The 25,013-nt window shown below is 47.3% G+C and overlaps 1 pseudogene; it reads right to left on the bottom strand.

Moving 5' to 3' along the window:
• On the bottom strand, positions 6,796–7,615 carry LOC100157248 (annotated as a pseudogene).

Below are 25,013 nucleotides of genomic sequence, written 5' to 3'. Positions count from 1 at the left end.
TGAAGTATAGTTGATTTATAATGTGTTAATTCCACTGTACAGCAAAGTGACTCAGTTATACATATATATATATATACACATATTTTTCATATTCTTTTCCATTATGGCTTATCAAAGATTGTTGAACAGTTTCTTGTGCTGTATAGTAGGACCTTGTTTATCCATCCTATATATACTAGTATGCATCTGTTAAGCCCAAACTCCCAATCCTTCCCTCCCCCATTCCCCCTCCTTCTTGGCAACCACAAGTCTGTTCTCTGTGTCTGTGAGTCTGTTTCAGTTTTGTAGAGAAGTTCATTTGTGCCATATTTTAAATTCAACTCATAAGTTCAATATAGTATTTGTCTTTCTCTTTCTGACTTAGTATGAGAATCTCTGGTTCCTTCCATGTTGCTGCAAATGGCAGAACCTTGTCTGATGGCTGGCATCCTTACACTCTCTGAGCAGCTCATCCGGTTTAATGGTACTTTAAAGGGAACACTGCTTCTTATTTCCTTCCCCAAACCTCAGGGCTGCTTTTAGAAGGGATGAGTAAAAAACAAAACAAAACAAAACAAAACAAAAACAAGTGCTCTATTTAAAACACTACTTTTACATTGGTAAATGTGAAAAATTGAATTTTTTTTGGTCTTTTTTAGGGCTGCACCCACGCCATATGGATGTTCCCAGGCTAGGGGTTGAATCAGAGCTGTCGGCCTACACCACAGCCAGAACAATGCCAGATCTGAGACATATCTGAGCCATATCTCATGGAAACACTGTATCCTTAACTCAATGAGCGAGGCCAGAGATTGAACCAGTGTCCTCATGGTTATGAGTCAGGTTCATTACCACCAAGCCACAATGGGAATTCCTAAAAATGTCATTTTAAAAAAAGGAATATGTGGTTTCATATGTAGTATAACTGTACCATTATAGTAAAAATGAAAACAAGTATTTCATGTAAAAAAAATAGGTGGCACCAGATCAAAGTGCCACTGGTCACCAGTGGGTTTTTTATTTATTTATTTATTTTTGCTTTTTAGGGCCACACCTGTGGCATATGGAGTCCCAGGCTAGGGGGTGAATCGGAGCTACAGCTGCCGGCCTTCAACACAGCCACAGCTACGCCAGATCTGAGCCGCGTCACCACAGCTCATGGCAATGCAGGATCCTTAACCCACTGAGTGAGGCCAGGGATCAAACCCTCAACCTCATGGTTCCTAGTTGGATTCATTTCTGCTGTGCCATGAAAGGAACTCCGGCAGTGGATCACATGTGCTCTGCTCTCTGCCTGTTTCTCCAGTTTTTCAAATTTCCTATAATGTGCTGTCTTCTCATGTATAAGTTTTTGAAAATGTTGGCTGCAGGGGCAACAGATAAATACACCTAGTGCACTTCAAGATCAAAAATAGAAGGAAGGAGGGAGGGAAGAAGAAAAAAGAAGGAAGGAAAGAAAGAGACAAAAAAAGGGGGGGTAGGAGGAATGAGGGCAGTTTGGCTTCTCAAGTCAGGTTGTCAGAAAAACACCTGATAAAATAGCCTTGAAAACTTGAAGCTTTGACTTCTGGTGTTGGAGTACAAGGAGCTGTTTTTTTTTTTTTTTTTTCTCCTTCTGTTTATTAATACCTGAGAGATGTTTGTGTCAGCAGTTAAAAATGGAACAGAAGATAATGTCCTTTTTTCTTCAGTGTAACTGTGAGATATGCCTGCTGCCCCGGGGGACAAAGCAGCAGCTTCTCCACTTGGGTTTTAGATTCCAAGTCACTTGACAGAGAGGCTCCTTATCTATGTCTACAATGTAATTAGGTAACGTGAGCAACAAAGACATGTAAAAGAAACCCCCTTCTAGGGAGTTCCCATTGGGGCTCAGTGGAAACGAGTCTGACTAGTATCCATGAAGACATGGGTTCGATTCCTGGCCTTGCTCAGTGGGTTAAGGATCCTGCAATGCCACGAGCTGTGGTGTAGGTCGCAGATGTGGCTTGGATCCTGTGTTGCTGTGGTTGTGGCTGGAAGCTGAAGCTCTGATTCGACCCCTAGCCAGGGAACTTTCAAATGCCACAGGTACAGCCCTAAAAAGGAAATAAAGAAAAAAAAAACAAAAACCAAAAAACCAAAAAACCCTCTAGATCCAAAAGGAAGTGAGCAAACATTGGTACTGAGGAACATCCTTCTAAGTACAGCAAAAGGTCTCTCTTTCAGAATTTTAATGTTGACACATTGCCTCAGGAAATGTTTTAATTAGAGATTTAACAAAACATTTAACATCTATAATGTACAAGGTTGCTATGTATTTTGTTGTCTGGAATCCTGACACCTTCCTTGACATAGTGTGCACACATATTGACACAGCAACACAAGCGGGCTTTCCTCAAAGCATGCAGGAAAGAATGTAAGTGAGTCAGTGGAACTGAGAGCCGGATTGGCCTTCACAAATAAGCTAGACCAGTGCCATCCAGTGCAGCTCCAGGGACAATGGGGAGGCTCTCGAGCTGCCAACATAGTGCCCATGCGTCCTGTCTAATCACTGGACTGGCTGGTAAGACTGGAAAACTAGAACTTTAATTATTTAATTCTATATTACTCAATGAATTTATTACATTGATCATCACAACCCAATTTTATAGCATTTCCCTCCCAAACTCCCAGCGCATCCCCCTACGTCCCAAACTGTCTCCTTTGCAAACCATAAGTTTTCCAAAGTCTGGGAGTCAATATCTGTAGAACTTTAAATTTGGCTGTGGCTGTGTACCGGACGGCACAGATTACGCTTACTTGGCCATTAGAGAAATCAGCGGAGGCACCTGCCACAGGCAGCCTTTCCATCGTCAACATTTCATTCAGGACAGATTGGGGATGGGAAGGAAGGTGAGTGAATGGGTACATCAGTGACCTGCTCAACCTCCCCTCTGAACCTCCTGAAACACCTAGAAACCCCTCCCTGATAGGGGTCCAGGGTAAAATGATCCAAACAGATGAAGGCCCCCACACCCACTCCTATTCTCAGAGTAATCACACATTTGCTGGGACCTCGTATGTTCAAACCTGTTCACCTGTGGGATATTCTCTCCTTTGTTCTTTTTAATAACCAGGTGAGGCTGGAAGAGAGAACTCCCTCCAACCGCCCCTACCACTCACTTTGTATCTCAGGCTAAATGATTGGCTCAGGCTCTCGTATCTTGGAAGCGACTTTGCTGGAAAAGGAGGTTCTGACTCTTAGCTCTCCCTCTTTCCGTTGCATTGGCTGCCCTTCATCTGAGCCCCTGAGAAGGGCTGGGAGTTGGGAAGCTGCCTCTGTATTTAGGGTGAATCATGGGAGCCCCATGGAGCAGGAGCCCTCACGCAGACCATCCTTGAGGCTGTGTAGACCCAGCATTGCCAAGATGCAGGATGGAGGTCAGTCTGCTGAACTTCCCAGTCAGTACCTTAGGCTAGCTCCTCGACCGCCTTACCTACCCCCCTCCTCCACTGGTGTGATGAGGACACAGTGGCCCCTGGTTGGAGAGCGGGTGAAATGACATACGCACCATGCTCAGTGGGGCCCACACTGTTCAGCCCATGTTGCTCTACACCGCCCTTTGACATAGAAAGACGAAGCTGTGGTCTGATGGCTTCACTGCTGTTTGTAGATTCAGAGCCAGGAGTGTGACCTTGGCTTGGAGCTGCTTCAGAACACTGCTGAATCCTTTAGCATTCCCCACACGTCCCCACCCTAGACAGTTCCCGAGGCTCTTTCTCCCACTATGATGCCATCAGGAGAGGGGAGCCAAGTCTCCGCCCCAGAATCTCTCCATCGTTGCTCTGTGGGGCTCACCCTCACTGTGGCTCCTGACATCCACCAGCATTGTGGGGCAGCAGTGTGAAGCCCACGCCCAGGGCAAAGGAATAAATCTGGATGAAGTTTCTAAAACTAAACTCTTTCTCCACTGGAAACACCCCCAGCCCCCTGAGTCCTTCCATCCTCACCACCATAAAAATGGAGTCATTATCAAAATAGACAAGGGGAAAAAAAAAAAAAGAAAAAAGATTAAAAAAAATAATAATAGACAGGGAGTTCCTGGTGTGGCACAGCAGAAACGAACTCAACTAGTATTCATGAAATGCAGGTTCAATCCCTGGCCTCGCTCAGTAGGTTAAGGATCCAGCATTGTCATGAGCTGTGGTATAGGTTGCAAATGCAGCTTGGATCCCATGTTGCTGTGGCTGTGGCGTAGGCTGGTGGCTGTAGCTCCTAATGGACCCCTAGCTTGGGAACTCCCATATGCTGCAGCTGTGGTCCTAAAAAGCAAAAGCAAAAAAAAAAAAAAAAAAAAAAAAAAAAAAAAAAAAAAAAGGAGAGAGAGAAATCAGCCTGGACATAAAGCCTTCTTCCTGAGTTCAGGACCCTGTCCAGTAATCTTCCTGTCTCCGTCCCCAAGCATCCTGTGACTGAGAACCTCCTTCATGGGCTTTGGGAATATGGGGGGTTGACCCAAGAACACAGGGTCTCAAGGATGTCATTTGGGTCCAGAATTCTCCCCCATATGGGCTGCCCCAGTGTGGGAGAAGACAACCCAAATCATTCAGACCCACACATAAGACAGGGTGGTGGGGAGGGGGTGCTGAAGACCAATACACTGGGTTGGAATGCAGCACAGAGGGTGAGGGCTGTTCTGCCTGGTGAGTGAAAACGCACAGCATCTAAAGACGGTATATAACTGCCCCGGCCCTTCCTGCTCTGTCATCAGGTAAGCACAGCTCAGCCTGACTCCAGGAATCACTGCCCTTTTATGACAGCTCCGAGCATTGCACCCTCCCAATGGACGGCTCCCAGGAGCAGAGTGGCTGTCAGACTTCTCCTGCTAATACAGACAATGACAGGAGAGCAGAGCTCCCCTGGGCCCCCGTCTCAACAGAACATGGCCAGTATTTACAACCACTTCGATCTGTGAAGGGCCACATGTCTCTCCTCCAGTCAGAGCTTACATTTTTGTTCCTGTTTGAAATCTGCATCGTAACAGCAGTGTGGATATATACCTATAAAGCTTTTAGCAACTGGAAAGAATGTTCTGGGTAAAGCATGGTGCTAGTGTAATCCAGATCACAATTTTGATCTTCACAAGAGCCAAATAAATACAACAATCCAGTTCACATTTATGGCCTGAACACCCACCCTGGGGGACTGGGCCTTTTAAGCCATGTGCATCCCTAGACATAAGATGGCTGAAAATTTTATGGCACATCTGCCCATCACGATTATGGGAAAAGCAACATAAAGACCTTGGCCTCACGGGTGAAGAACAGCATGTTAGTAACAGTATAGTGAGAAGGTGCTAGACCCAGGTTTAAGCTCAGGCCATTTACCAGCCCTGTGACCTTGGACCTTTGGACCATAGTTATGCCATTTGGAAAATAGAAAAAAAAAGAATAATAGCTTTTCTTCCTTTATCGCTGGGTGTTGTGGGGAATAAATGAGAAATCTCTTTGTAAACATACAGTGCTTCTACAAGTAGAAGATACTATGAATATTTATAGCCCAAGTGCTCAGAGATTTTTTTTTATAGTGGCTGCTGTGTATTTTGTTTTGTTCTCCCAGGGGTTGCTTTAAAAAATATGGTCTACGTTTCCGTTATGATGGCATTTAGACCTCTGCTTTGTCAAGCAGAGGGGCGAACTTTCATAAATTCTTTTTCTTTATTGAACTAGAAAGGCCTTGTGTCTCTGGTGTATAATGTCACAAACACCTGGTTATGACGGATGGGCAAGAGGCAGAGCCAGTGGCTGCAGCATCATTACCTTCTACATCAAGATGGCACTGGAGCACCTCAGGATGAGGCCAGCATGGGAAACATTGTTTTTAGTGGAGAAGGTGGAAGAGATATGGACATGGAAGATGAAGCTGTCTCCCGCCGAGAGAAATGGAGTGGGGGGCTGCTGGCCATTCCGTGTTACACTGACCGTTCCACGCTGCCCAGCTGGGCAGTAAACATGAAAATGGGGAAGCTCAATTCTCTTTCTTCCATTGAGTCAGGCCTCAGTTTGAAAATCACACAGGGCCTCAGAAATGATCTCTTTAAACACTTAAGTTAGGGGCAGAGAGAGGCATTTCAGTGACCTTAAACTTGGACACTGTTGAGCGAATTCCTCCACAATATAAATACTGAGGGGAGTATACGGAAATGCCCTGTTCAGTGAGAAGTAATAAAACACATGGACCAGTGACTGATAACAGAAAAAGGAGGAACCTCCATGATGGGGAGAGTTGGTTCTGGCTCAGGCTGGGTTGATGCTAAGCTGCTGAAGCCAGTCTTATGAAGTCTCTGCAGAGCCCCTGGGTGCCAGGCTGGGGTACCAGCCTCTCAGACTTGAGATGAAGGCTGCCTTGTGTTCTGAGGGACCTCAGGAGGGGATGGGGGAGATGGCCCAACAGGGAGCCGTCTCCTTCTTGCAGGGGGCTCTCACCAATGCTGTTTCCCTCTGGCCTTGAGGTAGAATCTCTAGCTTCTGAGTCCTTGAATGTGGAGCAGCTGCACAGCCTCTGCTGTGGGGAGAGATCAGGAATTTTCCTGCAGAGGGAGGCACTAGACCTCCTTTGGGGAAAACTTCCACTTCCATGGGGGGGGGGCTTGTTTAATTTTTTTTTTCTGGATAATGTCTCATTAAATTATATGGGTGCTTTGACTCATATGGCCTTAGCCCCTAGAGCCTAGAAAAAGATAAAGAGAATTTTTCTTTCTTTTTTTGTCTTTTTAGGGCCACACCCAAGGCATATGGAAGTTCCCAGGCTAGGGGTCAAATTGGAGCTGTAGCAATGTGTTTTATTTTTATTTTTTCAGTTTTAGCATTTACTCCCCCCATCACATTCTTGGAACTATCTTCATTGAAGCTCAACAGGAAACTGCATTGATGGAGAAGATGCTGGCTTTGCTGTCATGAAATAGCTGCTGGAGCTGTCTGGAAGGTATATGTGCCTTGGGGGACCACAGAGATGCTGTGAGTGTGGGCAGCAGGAGGGCAGCCAGCTGACCTGCCACCAGCCCAACAGCTTCCGAGCAGGTACCCAGGGTGTTGCCTTAGTCCTTCACATGGGTGGGGGCAGGGCTTGCACCTCCTCCAGGCACTCGTCATAGGCTTCCTGGTAGTCCTTATGGGACTTGACCATTATCACACAGGTGGGGCGCTTGGAGCCAGCAGCTGCACCCAGGTTCGTCTTAGAGGGGATATAGATGTAGGGCAAATTCCGGTCTTCACACATAACTGGGAGATGGCAGTATACCTCAACCGGTAACGTGTCTCCTGCCAAAACCATGATCCCTTTCTTGCCTTTGTCAATAAATTTCTGAACCTCCTTCACCCCGTGCTGAATCTGCTTCTGCTTTATGGCTTTCTTGATGCATTTGTAGAGCTTCCCCGTAAGTCTGCGAGAAGCCAGGGGGTGCACAGTGGGGTTCAGATTTCACCAGCAGTTCATGGTAAGCATGCTCCCCACAGCATGCTTCTGTCTGAGCCTCTGGCCTGTTGGGATCTGCCTTTATTTTGGTCATGGCAGCGACTGGGCAATCAAGTGCCCAAGAACTGCAATGTGTTTTAAATAGGATCTTTTGCTTGGAGTAGGTATTAAAAATGGTGATGTGGGAGTTCCCGTCGTGGCGCAGTGGTTAACGAATCCAACTAGGAACCATGAGGTCGCGGGTTCGATCCCTGCCCTTGCTCAGTGGGTTAACGATCCGGCGCTGCCGTGAGCTGTGGTGTAGGTTGCAGACGCGGCTCGGATCCGCGTTGCTGTGGCTCTGGTGTAGGCCGGTGGCTACAGCTCCGATCCAACCCCTAGCCTGGGAACCTCCATATGCCGCGGAAGCAGCCCAAGAGATAGCAACAACAACAACAACAACAACAACAACAAGACAAAAAAAGACAAAAAAAAAAAAAAAATGGTGATGTGGGAATTCCTGCTATGGCGCAGTGGGTTAAGAATCTGACTGCAGCAGTTTGGGTACTGCAGAGGTGAGGATTCAATCCCCGGCTTGGTGCAGTGGGTTAAAGGATCCAGCATTGCCACAGCAGTGGCTCAGATGTGATCCTTGGCTGGGAACTTCCATGTGCTATGGGTGTGGCTATTAAAAAAATGGTGATATGGGTGCTTGCTTAGGAATTCACACATGTGGTATCTGTGAGCATGTCAGCCAACACTGAAAGCCTGTCAGCAACCAGGAATCCACTGCATGGGCTTGTTCTGACTTTTCCATTCTCTGTTCACTGCCTTAGTGACTTAGTGCTTGATGGTTTTATAAAGGGCTGTTAGGATACTTCACAATGGCAATTTCACTTGCATTTAGTTTCCACAACCTAAATCAACTGCTAGGCCCTTTTCAAAACCATAAAGCTCCTTTAGAATTATCCTGCAAATAATTCCACAAAAGGCATATTTTAATAACGTGTTGTTTCCTGCTGGCATTTAGCTGTGATGTATATTAATGAAAATAGTGCACTTTTTATATGAAAACAGTCTCAGCTTTCTGCCAGGATAAGATTAGAATGGGGTATTATTTGATGGTATTTAGCCAGAAGACACCTCCTCTAAACAAGGTTCTCAGGGGAGCTAGTGACATAAAGAGCAACAGTAAAAAGAAACAGTGTACCTGCTTTTATAAAAACTTTTAGAGACTGATATAAGCAGAGCACCACCCACGCCTCCCAACATGAATAGCTGAACAGACAGAAAAGTTTCCCAGCAAAGTGATCAAAGTATCCAGATAATCTCAGAGATTATAATCACATACAGTTTATTACTGGCAGCTCCCAGAGCCTTGGAAGCGGAGAGTGAGACAACATTAAAACAAGCCTCAGGGCAGAACAGTGTGACCCTGGGTATTTCCTGATTCTTTGCATTGTATGGTACATCCAGGTGGGGATGCAAAGCAGAAAGAATGAACTAATCCAGAAGCAGCATGACAGAGGGCTCAATGCCTGGACTCTAGGACCATCCTCTTTCGTCCTAATTGAAGTACCATTCCCTGTTATAGGATGTCCACCTTCCTAAGAGGGAGGCTTTGGCGGTGAGGAGCTCTCACTTCTGAATCCTCAAAGTTGAAATCCTGTGCGCCCCAGCTCTGGATACTTACATGGCACAGGGACCTTCCATGTTACCAGCTGGCTCAGGTGGCCATGCCAAGAGAAAGGAGGGAATGCTGGTCCTGAGTCGAGCCCTGGGGCCTCACGTGACCCTCCTCCATGGCATGATTGAGTGTCTCACAGGTGCCTTCACCTGGCTGAGGCTAGGGTCCACATCCAGTCTGTTCCCAGCTACACCCTCCTCCATCTCCCCATCTTAGGTAACAGCACATGTGCTGGGGCCAAGAATCCGAGTCCCTCTGCATTCCTCTCTTTTCCTTCCCCCCACTTGCAGCATCTTTCCCATCAGCAAGTCCTGTTGGTTTTACTTCCCAAATGAACTTGCCCACTTGTTGCTGTTTATATGGCTATCACCTTAGTCTCCCCCTCCCCGCTTCCTGTGGGGCCACCACCACCAAGTCCATTGGGTCTGGACTAAAACCTGCACCTGTGGGCCAATCTGGCCCCCATGGCCTCCAGGGTCTGGGCTGTCTGTCCACTTCTCCCACTTCCCACCCCACCCCCACTCTCTCCAGTCTCATCTGCTCTTTGTGTAAGGGGTTCCTTCTGTTCATTTAGGCTAAACTGCCATCTCCCTGGACACATCTTTCCTGACCCCTTAAACTAAATAAGCCACCTTTCTGCCCCAACCCCATTATTTGTTCTGTTTCATTCTTAGGATCTCTAATCCAAGATGGTATCATTTGTTTGTGGGTGTACTCCTGGTCACCCCCTGTGATAGGAGCACCATGTCAGTTTGCTGCTATATCTCCATGACAGAAGCAGTGTCCATAAAGCATGTTTGATGTGTTCTCAGAAAACACTGGCTGAACAAGTAGGTGATTTTTAAGTCACCCTCCCTGAAGTCAATGTGAGCCCAATGATGCTCTGCAAATGGGATCAACCAATTGTGCAGCATCTCTGCTTCTGGGGAAGATGCAACCAGGTAGGTGGGCATGATGTGAGCTCATGAGTGAGCATGATCCTATCTCCTGGACAAAGCTGTCAGCAAGCAAGCACTGTTTCTGCTCTGCACTGAGTGCACTGTTAGGTGCTACTGAGTCAAAGGGCTCCAGGAACTCACTGTGTGGCCTGGGGGTGGGTGTGACCCCCCCCCACTAAAGGAGAATTAGATGCCAATAATTCAGAGGGATTTAAAGAGGCCAAGATCACTATGAAATGCAATTGCTGGGCTAAGCATTACCAAAGGAGGCAGAGAATCTGGAGGACAGATGCGAAGAGAAAGAGGAGGGCTTGCGGGTACAGGAAGGGGTGCAAATGAGAGGAGGACAGGCTGTGGGGACATGGATCAGCCGGGGCCAAATTTTGCCCTTGGAAAGCCCCAAAGAGACTGATTAGATTCTGCACAAACTATGGGCATTTAGAATGTTCGACTATTTAGGGTCTAAAAGAATTCAGAAACAAATAGGTGGGATGAAATGTGAGTTCTTAAGACATTACTCTCCTCTATAAGGCTCTGGTGGTATTTTTCTTGGGAACTGGGTTCCATTTATTAAACCAAGAGTTACTTCTGCCTCCTCTGTACCGGGTACAGTGCTTGTGGTAGGGGTTCCACAGGCAACAAGATCACAGTTGTTGCACCCAAAAGGTTGTAATCCATCCAAAGAAGCAAATAGTATGTGGACACATTCAAAATGATCATTTAAGTGTAATTTTAAAATTGCTTGTTTCAGGCAAATTCTTTTCTATTAGTGATGTGGGAAGACAGAAAGAAAGAAGATGCTATTCACAGGTTATTTGCAAGGCTGTACCACAGTGTGTTGAAAAGGCAGTGAGGTGAGACACACAGAACAAAACTGTAGGTACTAGTGGGGAGAGGGAAGGGGGAGGGGCAATATAGGGGTGGGGGATTGAGAGGTACAGACTATTAAGTATAAAATAAGCTACAAGATATCTTGAATACAACTGATATTTCATAATAACTACAAAAGGAGTATAACCTTTAAAAATTGTGAATTACTCTATTGTACACTGTAACATATAATGTTGTCTAGTAATTATAACTCAATATAAAACAAATAACCAGTATATATGTGCAGGGCCCATATGATTGGGACCCACATAACTGGAAAAAAAAAAAAAAGGATAGTGAGGTCGAAACTGAGCAGGACCCTATGAGGCCTTCCTGGGGCAGATCCCCACCCCACCCCCAAGTCCTCTGCCCACCTTCTGTCTGTAGAAAAACTTTAGCCAAAGAACACATTTAACCAGAGAAGTGATAAAAATGCAGAAGCAAAGGAAAACAGTCAAAAAAGACCCAATAATAATAGGTTAGCCATTAAACAAAGCCAAGGACATTTAGTTCCTCCTCAAGGACCATAGATACTATTCTGAGCCACTGCCTTTGAAATATTTTTCAGACACTGAAACCCCCACCAGGTGGAAGAAGTTAACTACATGATGGCCTGTCAATAGCCAGGACAGAAACTGCTCTACCTTGCACAATTCTGAGAACTGGCTTCAAGGAAATGGGAAAAAACTGATCCTGGAACTAAAGATCAACCATACTAAAACAATCAAGATGATGCTGATCAGACTCTGGCATGATCAGTTTCAAGATGATGGTCAGAGCTGACTGTGCTGTTTCTGCATGTAGTCCCCACCTCGGCCAATACACCCCTAGCATGCCCCTTTAAAAGCTCTTGCCCTGGATTGACAATGGGCAGTTGGTTCTTTGGGACATGAGTCCACCTTCTCCCCATGTTGCTGGCCTCTGAAATAAAGGAAACTTTCCTTTTTACCCAATGTTTTTCTCTCAGTGTGGGGTTCCTGAGCCATGAGCAGGCAAACTTGGGTTCAGTAACAAGGTGGCCAGTGACGAAACAACCACAGCCATGGAAGAACAGCTGCAAGGGTCCCACATGGAGTCCCAGCTCCCTCTTTTTCTTCCTCCTGCCTTTAGGTATTTCTGCCAGTTTAATCACAGCTGTGTAAAAATACATAAGCTTTGAACAAGACATGATAAACATGTGTCTGGCAGCAATGCCTGCAACTGGAATGAAGCTGGTGAGCATGACTGTCCATGTGCCAGAGGCTGGAGCCAGGTGGAGCTCCTGACCCATGCCTACAAATGAAGAGGGGTGATGTAGCCACTCCCATGATTAGAACAGAGCCTTTCACAAAGGACCAGGCACTGCTTCCTCCAAGACTGCCAGTCACCATCATCACTAAATGGTCAGTTGTCTGGTTCTGTTAGAAAGATTTCATGGAGAATTGTGGTAAGTCGTGGCTTTAACTTGGTCCTCTCCCTTGCCTCTTGGATGAAAATTCAATAGTTGTTACTTCTGCTTAGAGACTTTAACACTCCCTGGTTATGTCGATTCTTGTTTCATCCTAGAGCATTGTCCTCAAAGGTTATGGTGGCCCATGAAGACCTTTTTTCACAATGTAATGGTACATTCAGAAATGTAAATTTTTTATGGAAGTTCCCAGGCTAGGCGCTGAATCAGAGCTACAGCTGCCAGCCTTCACCACAATGTGGGATCCAAGCTGCATCTGCAACTTACACCATGGCTCATGGCAATGTTGGATCCTTAACCTACTGAGTGAGGCCAGGGATTGAACTCACATCCTCATAGATACTAGTTTGGTTTGTAAACCTCTGTGCCACAATGGGAACTCTGAGAAATGTAAATTCTTAAATGTAAAGTCAACTCTAAACAGCCAGATACACTTGGTGAATTATTGAGCAATCATCTATTATCAGATGTCTCTTCTATGGTTTTGTTCTTCCTGTATTTGTTTGCTGGGCCTGCCATGACACAGACTGGGCGGCTCAAACAACAGAAATTTATTTTCTCATGGTTCTGGAGGCCAGAAAGCCAAGATCCAGGTGTTGGCAGGTTTGGCTTCTCCCGAGGCCTCTCTGCATTCGGCTGCCCTCCTGCTGTGAGGAAATGATCTTTCCTTGGTGGTCCCACCCCTGGTGTCTCTCTGTGTCTCCAAATGTCCCCTTCTTATAAGAAACAGATTGGATCAGGGCCCACCTAACCACCTCATTTTACTTCATCACCACTTCAAAGGGCCTACCTTCAAATCAGGGCATAACCAGAAGCTCTGGGGGTCAGGGCTTCAACACCTGGATTTGGGGGAACATAGTTCTGTCCATAACCCTTCTCAGCCCTAATACACAGCTGGTCCTGAGGGGCAGTGACTGGAATTCAGGACTCATGGAGGGCTTGCTCTGGGGCTGGGGAGGCACTGCACCTGCTCCAGAGCCCTGTGAGGGGACATAAGAGCTGGAGGGGGCTGAGGTCCTGCTTGTCCTTCCCGCTGTATCCAGATTGCACAGAAAGCAGAGGCCTGAGCTCTTATCTTGCTCCGACACAGAGACAAAGCTGGAGAGCTGCAAGAGTCCACAGGACACAAGCTTTGCTTGTAGATGTGGAGCCCAGCTCTGTATGAGAACAGGCAGCAGGTGCGAGGGAAGAGACCAGAGCGTTGGTGGTAGGAGGCCGTGGGAGGGGTGGCACGTGTGGGAAGGGGGCTTCTTGTCAATTACCATATGCAGGCCTTTTGTGTAAGAACCCAAATGAACGTGAGGTAAGCTAATGGGAATTTACACCCCTTTTCAATGACACATGGAGCAAAGGCTGGGCGAGGCTGCAGAGCCTACCTGAGATAGGTGATGTGAACACACCTGACCTCAGAGCCCCTCACCTCCCATGCACAAGCACGTACTCTTTTCTTCCTGTGGACCATACTTCATTTTAAATAAACAAGCTAAGGGTCTTACCTTCATTTTCCGGTCAGAAGTGTGGGTAGATTCACCTGGTTTTCACTCTGGGTTTGCCAAGGCTAAAAGCAAGCTGCAGCTGCAGGGCTCTGCCGGGTAGCTGCAGGGAGACATGCTCCCAGCCTCACTCGGGTCATGGACAGGATTCTGCCTCGGGAGCTCAGGTGACCAAGGCCCCCGCTCCCCCTGCACGTTGTCACTTGAGGGGTCATGCCCGGCTGTTGCTCCCCTGGGCTCCTAGTCGTCACCTTCCAAGCCGCAGCTTTTCCACCGCCCCTTTCTGCCTCTAGTGAGAAAAAGTCCTCAGCTTTTATAGGCACATGCATGGGGTATGGGCCCACCTGATAATCCTAGAGAATCTCATTCCTCCAATCCCACCTGCAAAGGTCTATTGCCTCTTTGCAGTGGAGTGGGGTGGAGGTAGGCCGTGCACGCGGGAGGGTGGGCTTGCCCAGCTCATCACAGGAGGGGAGCTCCAGGGTGGGGCTGGGGGCCCAACTTTCCCTTATACATGATGAGACCCATTTGGGCTGAACAACCAAGAGGGAGGACAGGGAAGTGGGAAGGCTTGCGGTCTGGTAAGAAATCTGCTCCCAGGAGATTCAACTGGCCTCAGTGGGTGAAGTGGGTTAAATGGGTGAGAGATTAGAGCCAGGAGATGAGTGTGGAGGCTTTCAAACTATCCAAAGTGGGCATAATGAGGAAATGAAGTAGGGCTAGAAGTCCATCTGCCCAAACTCCATTTCTCCCGGAGTCAATAAGTGGTCCCTTTGGTTTGATGCCAGTTCTCTGCATTTCCAGTCTGGGCAGCACCAGATACGTGGATGATGCCCCCATGAAAATAGTCAACAAAGAGGAAAAAGATTTATAAAAACTTCGAATGGGGAGTTCCTGTTGTGGCTCAGCAGGTTAAGAACTTGACTAGTATCCATGAGGATATGGGTTTGATCCCTGGCCTCGCTCAGAGGATTAAGGACCTGGTATTGCTGTAAGATGCTGTGTAGGTTGAAGATGCAGCTCAGAACCCAGATTGCCGTGGCTGTGGTGTAGGCCAGAAGCTGCAGCTCTGACTCAACCCCTGGCCAGGGAACTTCCATATGCCGTAGGTACAGCCCTAAAAAAAAAAAAAAAAAAAAAAAAAAAAAAAAAAAAAAATCTCAGGAATCAAAATGAGAAAATTAAATAACCAGAAAGAACAATGGTCAAAAGACATTTCAGAGAAGATAAAACCTAAATGGCCTATAAACAAATGAGAGGATATTTAACTTGAATTTTCAGGGAAATTCATTCTAAAACTACAATGTGAGTTGACACAAGCCTGCACTTTAATACATTAGCAGCTGTATTCCTAAGTGCCCCAAACTGGAGCCAACCCAGATAAAAAACTGGTCAGTGGGCCAAGAAACAGGGGTACTTACCATGAAGAAAAGCTGCATAAAAGCTGCTCATTTTAGCCATAAAACCAATGACCTGTGACCCGTGCAAGAACCTGGCTGGATCTCAGGAGATTTATGATGAATGAAACAAGGAAATTCCAAAAGGCTACGCACCGTGTGATTCCAGCTACAGCAGTCTTGAAATGAAGCAGGTTCTGGAGATGTGTGGTGAGTCGTCAGCTGTCAGGAGAGGAGAGGATAGGGTGTGGTGGTGGGGGGTCAGTGGTGTATTGTATTCAGCACCACCAGGGACCCCTGTGATGCTGGGAATGTTCTGGATCCTTCTGTGATGGTGGATATACAAACCGAGACATGATAAAACTGCACAGAACTAAATGCATCTGAGCAGGAAAGTAAGCAGGTGAGCCTGAGGAGGCCCGACCAGGATCAGCAGGTGTGTCTCTGCCGGTGTCCTGGCTGGGACCCTGCACTGAAGTTTTGCAGGTGCTTCCCTGGGGGGCTGGTTGGAGCGTTAGGGAATCTCTGCGTTGTTTCTAACAACTGCATGGGAATCTACATTGTCACAAAATAATAAGTGTAATGAAATAACGGCACATGCACTGTATTTCATCCTACCAGAGTGAAAAACTCATCCAGTTGGACCATATGTGTGGGCAGGGCTGTGGGACAGCATGAACTTTCACCCATGGGGTGGGTAGGTCCAGAAACCTGTTTGCCCGGTGACGAAGTTGGTCTACTTGATGCAGTGATCAGAACTCCCACTCTAGTCGTAGGACCAGCTGTGTTTTAGTGGGGCCAGTGCCAAAGGAAGTGAGGAGTTCAGGAGCCCCTTATTCAGAAGTGAAGAATTCAAGACAGAGACGGCAGAGCTTAGAAGCAGGGCAGGTCATTGTAATTGTGGGGCCCTGTGTGATGGCCTGGGTGTCAGTTCTGTGATGGGGTCTGGGACACGACACCTCCAATTATGGTACCTTGACATATTGAGTATTTTAAGCTGAATGGAGTTTGAGAAAATGGCAGAAGCATGAAGGTCACTCTGACCTTGCTCCCCTGAAGCAGGTCCTCCGGTGAGAGGTGGCCTCTGTGCACCCAGAGGAAGGAGAACATCTGTGACTCCAAGCACAGGGGGACCAAGAAGAATCCCAGCAGGCAGGCCCTGCTGACCCCCCTGTTGCCATGGTTACCCATCCTCTCTGACCCCGCCCTCCCCCAGGGCTGTCTGCTCTCAGCACACCCAGCTTCAAAGGTCTGTTTCTTTGGATCCTTCTGTCCTTATGAAGGCTCCCGTGTCACATGAGACTTGCACTAATCTGTGTGCTTTTCTCCTGTCCCCTGTCTTTGTCACTGTAATTTTCAGACACAGTCAGGAGTCCTAGGAGAATGGAGGAAAACTTTTTTCTCCCTTATACTTACAACCACATTGAAACATCTGAGAAACAAAATACTGACCTAAAAAAAAAAAAAAAAAAAAAAATCCTGGAAATCCACTGCTGGTAGGAATGCAAATCGGTGCAGCCACTATGGAGAACAGTATGGAGGTTTCTCCAAAAAATAAAAATAGAATTACCACATGATCTAGCAATTCCACTTCTGGGCCTATATCTGGAAAATTCTCATTTGAAAAGATACAGGCACCCCAATGTTCATCGTAGCACTATTCATGATAGACAAGTCATGGAAACAGCATAAATGCCCATCAGCAGAGGACTGGATAAAGAAGATGTGGTGTGTGTATATATATGGGAAAAGCCATGAGAAGGAATGAAATACAATTTGCAGGAATGTGGATGGACCTAGAAATTATTATACTAAAATGAAGTCAGAGAAAGACAAATACCATATCACTTATATGTGGAATATAAAATGTGATACAAATGAACTTATTTAAAAACCAGAAACACACCCACAGACATAGAAAACAAACTTATGGTACCAAAAGGGAAACAGCGAGATGGGAGGATAATTATGAGGTTGGGATTAACAGATATATACTATTATACATAAAATAAATAACAAAGACCTATTGCATAGCCCAAGTCAAGGACAGACCATTGGGGAAGGATAGTCAGGAAAAGTGGCATCATGAGTGGTGGCTCGAGGTAGGAAAGGTGTGGGAATATTCCACAGAAGTTCAGTGTGTTTTAGAAAACAGGGGACAGAGCGTGAGTGGCTGCACAGAGTGAATCATCCTCTAGAACCAGACAGTGAAGGCCCCTTTCTGCTCTCGTGAACATTTCGACGTCATCAGTCGACCACACGGAGAATAGCTTCAGTTGAGCTGAGGGGTCAGAATCCAAACTTAGTCTCTAGATGGGGATTTGGACCATTAAGAAGGGCTGTGCATTTGAATAAATGACTCATGGGAGGAAATGGTTTTTGCCGTCACAACCAAAACAGGGTAAGACAGAGCTTCTTTAATTAGCATGCCTCTTACTATGGTATTTTTTTGGTTCTGGCATCATGATTACAGAAGACAGACAAACTTCCAGTGTCACCATGCCCTAAGAAACTTCTCTCACTGAACTGAGCCCCACTCAGATCAGCTGTCACCGTGCCTTCTTCCTACTCACCAGCTCACTGTGGGATGGTGCCTGAGGTGGCTGCCGGAGGGGCCGGGGCGGGTGTGGGGAGTGGGCCTCTGGGGCTCACTGCCTGATGTCAGGCTTCTGATATTCAGGGCCCCCAGTTGTAATTGTGCCCCTCCCCTTGGGTGGACCCATAAGCACCCTTAGGGGTGGGTGGCGGCCCAGTGTTGCTGTGCTCACTGACGACTCAGGCTTCAGAACCAGCTCACACCCGGACCTGGTGGGAATGGATCCTTGGCCCCAGGCTGGCCTGAGGATGCCCAAACCCTTTCTCCCTCAGGCCCTAACCTGCCTCCTTTGCTCCTCAACCATGGATGTAGCCTCTCTTGATTATCCCCTCTTGTCAAACCAAATTCTTCACAGGAAACTCCAAGCAAGGCTTTTTTTTGTTTGTTTGTTTGTTTTTGTCTTTTTTTTTGCTATTTCTTGGGCCACTTCCATGGCATATGGAGGTTCCCAGGCTAGGGGTCCAATCGGAGCTGTAGCCGCCAGCCTACACCAGAGCCACAGCAACGCGGGATCCGAGCCGCGTCTGCAACCTACACCACAGCTCATGGCAACGCCGGATCGTTAACCCACTGAGCAAGGGCAGGGACCGAACCTGCAACCTCATGGTTCCTAGTCGGATTCGTTAACCACTGCACCATGATGGGAACTCCCAAGCAAGGCTTTTTGTCGAGATATTAGTCTGCCATCTTCTCCGTCTGCGAGCTTTCTGATTAAAGTGACTATTCCTGCCCCAACAACTCGTCTCTCAATTTATTGGCCTGTCGTGTGGTGAAGAGAGTGAACTTGGGTTTGGCATTATCATGAGTGTTACCCTTGGGTACGCTGACACTGTGGCCAGTTGGGACCTTGAGTGCCTTCCCCCAGACCCAGCCCTGTTAAACTCGACCATGGGAGGAAACCCAGATATGCACTCCCATCTTCCACAGCCCTGCACAGACCACTAAGGCTTCTGAACGAGTTCACTTCTAAGCAGGGAAGAGGCACCTCTCACAGAATTCCATCAGGATTCTCATCCCCAGTTTTTATCAGACATGCAGTTTACCAGATCTTCTCCAGGGCTTATCGTCTCCAACTTGGCAGTTAGGGCAGCGTGGCAGGTTGTACCAAAGGCAGCCACTGTTATCCTCCCAAACAACACCATCTTCTGCAGGGGACCTCAGCATTGCTGCCTGCAATGGGGGCAGCCTTGCGTGTCCCTGGACCTGGAGTAGAGGACATGGTGGCAATGATGCTGAGCCATTGTGGCCTTGAGGCCACCTGCCTCTTGGGATGCACCCTCTGGGATGCACCCAGGTGCTGATGTGGTGAGAGGCCCCAGTCTCACAGAGAGGCCATGAGTACTTGCTCTGCTCATCACCCAGTTGCAAGTATCCACTGGCAGCTACTGGACATCTAGCCCAGACAAAACTTCGGACAACCACCAAGTCCGCTGGCATGTGACCCCAAGTGAGAACTGGTCCCTGAGCCCTCCACCCTGCCACCTGAGAAAGGGCAATCAATGGTTTTAAGCCATGAAGCTTTGATCTATAATTCTTCTAAAATTCATCTTTGGTAAATGTACATTTCAGGGTTTTTTAGTGTACTCACAGAAGTGTGTAACCACCACCACTGCCTAACAAAAGAATATGTTCATTACTCCCCAAAGAACCCCCATGAGCAGTCTCTCTCTCCCCACAAACCCAGTCCCTGAAAAGCACTCATCTATTTGGCCTCTATGGGTTTGCACATTCTGAATATTTCTTAGTAATGATGTCATTCAAAATAAGGTCTTTGTCACGTAGCTTCGTTCATGTGGCAGAGGGTTTTCAAGGTGTGTCCATGTAGTAGACACATCTGTGCTTCATTTCTTTGATTGTTGTTGCTGAATAATATTCTGTTGTATGGCTACACCGCATCTTGACTGTCCTTTAAGCCTGTACATTTTGGCTGCAGTCATGGAAGCCTGGGGCAAGGTAGGCGTCAAAGATGAAAGAGTGAAGAGAATATTTTCTGTGTTGGGATGATTGCACTGGGGTGCACTTTATCACTGTCTGCAGGCAAGACGTTTTGCACTCAAGGTACTCTGTTCTTCCAGCAAAACCCTATGGTGCACAGTTTCACACTAGCTTGTGTTAATTTTTATTTATATAACATGACATGTATATTGAAACAACTGTATTTGAAGTAGGTAAGAGTTAAGTCAATGTATGACAAATTGTAATAAAGGCTTATATAGATACAGATTTTCTGGCCTGTTAACCTAAAACTGGACTTAGGCCCAATGTCACAAACAACCAGGTTATTTATTAATGTTATTTTAAGGAGAAAGAAATACAAAACAGATTTTTTTTTGTTTTTGTTTTTTGTTTTGGCCATGCCTGCCTCATGCAGAAGTTCTTGGGCCAGGTATCAAACCTGTGTCACAGCAGTGACAGGAGCCACTGCAGTGACAATGCCGGATCCCCTGCCTGCTGAGACACCAGAGAACTCCTTAAGGAGAAAGAACTATCCAGAGTGTGATATAATTCAATGTGGAAGACAAGTTGGCACGAGGCAATGACATACACACACTGGGACTGTAACCATCCCCAGAGAGGCTGTTCGGGCCCTCCTGGGTAGAGGGGTCCTCTGCACACCTCCAGTTCCTGAGCACACCTCAGCACTCCTGGTTCTCAAGCTGCTTGTTTGGTCAATAAGAGTCTCTTCCCTGTGCTGTCTTCCCACGGGTCCAGGTCCTAGTGCCCAGTACTGTGCCCGATACTGGTGGGAGGAGCCAGGACCAAAGACCAAAGGTGGTCGTGTGCTCGGGATGGGTAGTTTGAGATGCAGAACTTCTTCAACACGGGCTTGGAATTTCTGCAGGAAAAGCATCTTTAGACGAATTGCAGTTATGGATGCGTGTCCCACTCAGCTTGCCTCCCCCACTTCTCCCTGGCTCCTCACTCAGAGAAGAGCGAGCACTCACAGACTTTCCATTACCGCTGGACAAGGCTCGATGTTGAACTTCTAGGAGCCCAGGAAGCTTGTGGGCTCCTCGGTGGCTGCCCCATGCCTGCCTTCTAGCCCCTTATCTGCTTATCCTCCACCATCATTGTACCCCTGATGTGCGTGAAGCGGGGCTATGTCCAGAGTCCTCATTTAGCCTCGACAATCAGTCTGAGGCTCTGCTCGTCCCCACCAGTGCTGCACTTTAACAACGTTCACTAGGACCTGCTCTCTGTGCTTCAGTAGAACCATGGATTTCATACAGCGAGGCACTGAACCATCTCCACACTTGTGATGAACTCTTAAGCCATTGTCCCTGACAGCAGAGCGTGGGTGGCAGATGGTGGGTTCCAGGACTCCTGGGCCAAGGGCTTGGGATGGGGGGATTGGTGGGTGGGGCACTGCCCTGGTAGAGGGCACTCAGCACGTGCTCTCCCCCGAGCTCACCTTCCTAAAGCACCAAGAACTCTCCCAGTGCCCTCCCAGCCCACTGAAGGGAGGGTTCTGGATGCAGACACATGCCTGCTATGATACCCTGTGGAGGGTGGAGGAGTAGGGGTCATCCTTGCACTGCAGAGGCTGCCACAGAGCTGGGTCACGCAGTGCCTGTGTGCAGCCCTCCCCCGAGAATGGGAGGTGTCTGTGATGATGGGAACTGTGTCTGATCTCTGAATCTCCCCTCTGGAGGTGTGTCCTGAAACGAGTGTCTGGCTGTGGTCCCCCAGCTCCCCCTGCACTACCTATGATTTGGTAGCTGCTCAATATCCTGTAAGAAGTCCATCTGCCTGGAAACCTGGACTAGACTGTTAAACCCACTGAGGAGGCAGCGAGGCTGCTTTGGGTTGTCCTGCTGGAGGCTTGACACTGAATAACTTAGTATTAAACACAGTACTTGTTCAATATAATTTTTTTTGTCTTTTTAGGGCTGCACCCCTGGCATATGGAGCTTCTCAGGCTAGGGGCTGAATTGGAGCTGCAGCCGCTGGCCTACACCACAGTCACAGCAACACCATATCCAAGCCGCATCTGCGGCCTACACCAGAGCTCATAGCAATGCTGGATCCTTAACCCCCTGAGTGAGGCCAGGGACCGAACCCATGTCCTCATGGATACTAGTCGGGTTTGTTAACTGCTGAGCCATGACAGGAGCTCCAACTATAAAGTTTAACTCAAAGAGTAAATGATATATTTACATTAAGCAACTAAAAGTATTTTTCTTTTTATGGTCACACCTGTGGCATATGGAAGTTCCCCAGGTCAGGGGTCAAACTGGAGCTGCAGCTGTGGCAACACCAGATCCTTAATCCTCTGGGTGAGGCCAGGGACTGAACCTGCGTCCTCACAGAGACAACATTGGGTCCTTAGCCTGCTGAGCCACAACAGGAACTTCTACAGTATTTTTTAAATTGAAGTATAGTTGATTTACAATATTTATTTGTAAATCATTTACAATATCATGTCAGTTTCAGGTGTACAGCCCGGTGATTCAGTTTTATATATATATATACACACACACACAATTTTTATATATATTTATATATTCAGTTACATATATTCTTTTCATATCCTTTTCCATTATAGGTTACTACAAAATACCAAGTAGAGTTCCCTGTGCTATATGGAAGGTCTGTGTTGGTTATCTATTTTATATATAGCAGTGTGTATCTGTTAATACCAATTCACAGTACTTTAAAGTCTACGTACTCTAATTTCTCAATCTATAAGACACATATGGGGGATATAAGATGATGAAAGCTTAGTGCTTAATCAGATTGGTGGCCTCCAAAGGTGGGGGTGGGGGGTGAAACGGGTGGAGGTGGCCAACAGGTACAAATTTCCAGTTATAAAGTAACGTAATCCCGAGATATAATGTATAGCGTGGTGATACAATTATGACACTGTGGTGCATATTTGAAAGTTACTGAGAGAAAAGATCTTAAGAATTCTCACTATAAGAAAAAATTTCATAACTATGAGGTGACAGCTATTAACTGCACCTACTGCAGTGATTATTTCATAACTGTGAATCATTACATTGTACACCTGAAACTAATACAATGTTATACCCGAATTTTCAAAAATATGAAAAAAACTTAGTTCTTACCCCAAATGCAAGGGATACAGGCATACTGCTCCCTCTGCCATCATAAAGGCATCAGCACGGTACGAGGCAACACCTGCAGTTACTTCCTTTGTCCCTGAAAGAGGACCAGATGGCCCTGCTCCTTGACTCTGGACTTGGCAACATGATGTGCTTTGGTCTGCGGCATGTGAGGGGACCGGACCCGTGTCACCTCCAAGCAGAAGGTGAGAGTGGCTCTGAGTCTCTACCAGCCTGCTCATTCCTTCAGCCACAAGAACACCCCAGATGGGGCTGCTCTAGCCTTGATCCCTGAATGGGAGAAGGCACAGTCTACTTGTGATGAGGGCATGACACCTGTATTATAAATTAGAGATTTGGGTTTGGGGTCCTTTGCTGTTGCACACAAATAGATTAGTACCCACAGAAGAGAGGCATTTTGTCTTACAGGCAGACCTTGAGTAAGAATTCTGGGAGGCAGGGCAGCATAAGGTTTACATGGAGGTGTAAGGACCTCAGTGAGCAGGCAGAGAAAAAGGCAGGAAAGAGATGGATGTGCAAACTTGCAGGCAGTTTGGGGCAGAGGGTAATCTGACAGGTCTAGGAACTCTGGAGTGATCGATGGGAAGTGGAGGATTCTTTCAGTCACATTCGGAGAAACCTGAACTTCACTTTCAGGGCAATGCTGCTCAGAGTGGTTGCAAGGGGGTCTCTGAAGGAGAGAGAGCAGTCAGTGGAGATTTAGGAATGTTTATGGGGCTGAATTAGAAATGATGTGTGAAGATATGAGAGGAAAATTGGGATCAGAGATGGAGCCTTGGAAAGTTGTTCTGAAATCAGTAAGGAAAAACAACAAACATTGTTAATGAGAACTTTGGAGGTGGAGAGCATTCAAGGCAGACTGCCCTGACCTCTGTCAGGGGCGGGGTTGAGGGAAGGTGGTAGAAAGTGAGAGTAGGAGTGGGGAGACTAGCCTTGGGTGGGTGGGGGCTGGGTCAGCCTCAGAGGCGTCACATGACTTGCCACCAGGCTGGTGCAAAGGACCGGGGCCAGCAAGTGCAGTAGCTGGAAACATTCCTGGTACCCAGTTCATTGGTGCTCAGAGAATGTCTGAACCTCTTTTGTCTTCCTTTCTGTAATTGGCAGGTCCTTGAATACAGACTCTTCTCAGGCCAGAGCCCACCAGCCAGCATGTCCTCTGTCCCAGGCCCACCACTTTCCATCTGTGGTCTAGGGGGCACTGACCCCCCCCCCCCCCCAATCTCAGAGCCTGGGCTGTCAGTTTCAGGTAAATTTCACTCACACTGGAATCTCAACCTCACAAGGGCCTGACCACTCACAACTCTATTTACAGAGTCAGGCACAGGAGAAGCGGCAACATTGATTTGCATGTAGAAGCTCAATCAAGGATTTACCTCAAACACAACACCAGAAATGCAGGAGGCTGGAGTCTCCTGCATGTAGAAACTGAATCAAGGATTTACCTCAAACCCAATGCCAGAAATGCAGGAGGCTGGAGTCCCCTGCTTGGTGCTGGCCGGGGTCCATCCCAGGCATACATGTAGACACAAGTGAACAGCGAACCCTGAAGCAGCATCCCAGCTCCAAGCTGCAGATCAAACCCAGCCAGGCTGCTAACCCAGGGGAAGGCTGGGTGTGAATAACATTTATATGTTACGTTTCTCTGTGAGCACAGAGCACGTGTCTATATATAGTCTCCTGAAGCTGGCAGTGCAAACCAAAGCTCCATTCTTTCCTGGCTTCCTTAACTGCTCAAAAACAGGGAGAGGAGAGTAAGCCATGCTAGTAAGGCTGTGTGCTCAGCCCCCACTGGAGGTGTGTGCTGAGAACCCGACCGTCAGATGCCAGGGCCAGCTCTCGGTTGTGTTTGGGGCTAATTCAGTGTGGCTTCAAGGAGGGCTTGGAGCTCAGGCACAATGTATAGGCAGGAAGGATTTCTTGAAGCTGCTCCTGGTAAGAGAAGAGCCCAGTAAATAGGTGGGTGCTGGCCAGGTGGGGCAGGGAATCCAGGGGAACTAAAGTGCACCATGTGTGTGACATCATGCATATGACATGGATGTGTAGGCTCAGCTCTGCACCTGTCATGTGTGCAGTTGAGAACTCACAGTCTGAGGCACTGGGCAAAACCT

The sequence above is a fragment of the Sus scrofa genome, chromosome 14 (genome assembly GCF_000003025.6).
Source record: "Sus scrofa isolate TJ Tabasco breed Duroc chromosome 14, Sscrofa11.1, whole genome shotgun sequence".
NCBI lineage: Eukaryota > Metazoa > Chordata > Mammalia > Artiodactyla > Suidae > Sus > Sus scrofa.
Note: the sequence above shows the minus strand (reverse complement) of the source record. Positions and strands in the feature narration are given on the sequence as shown.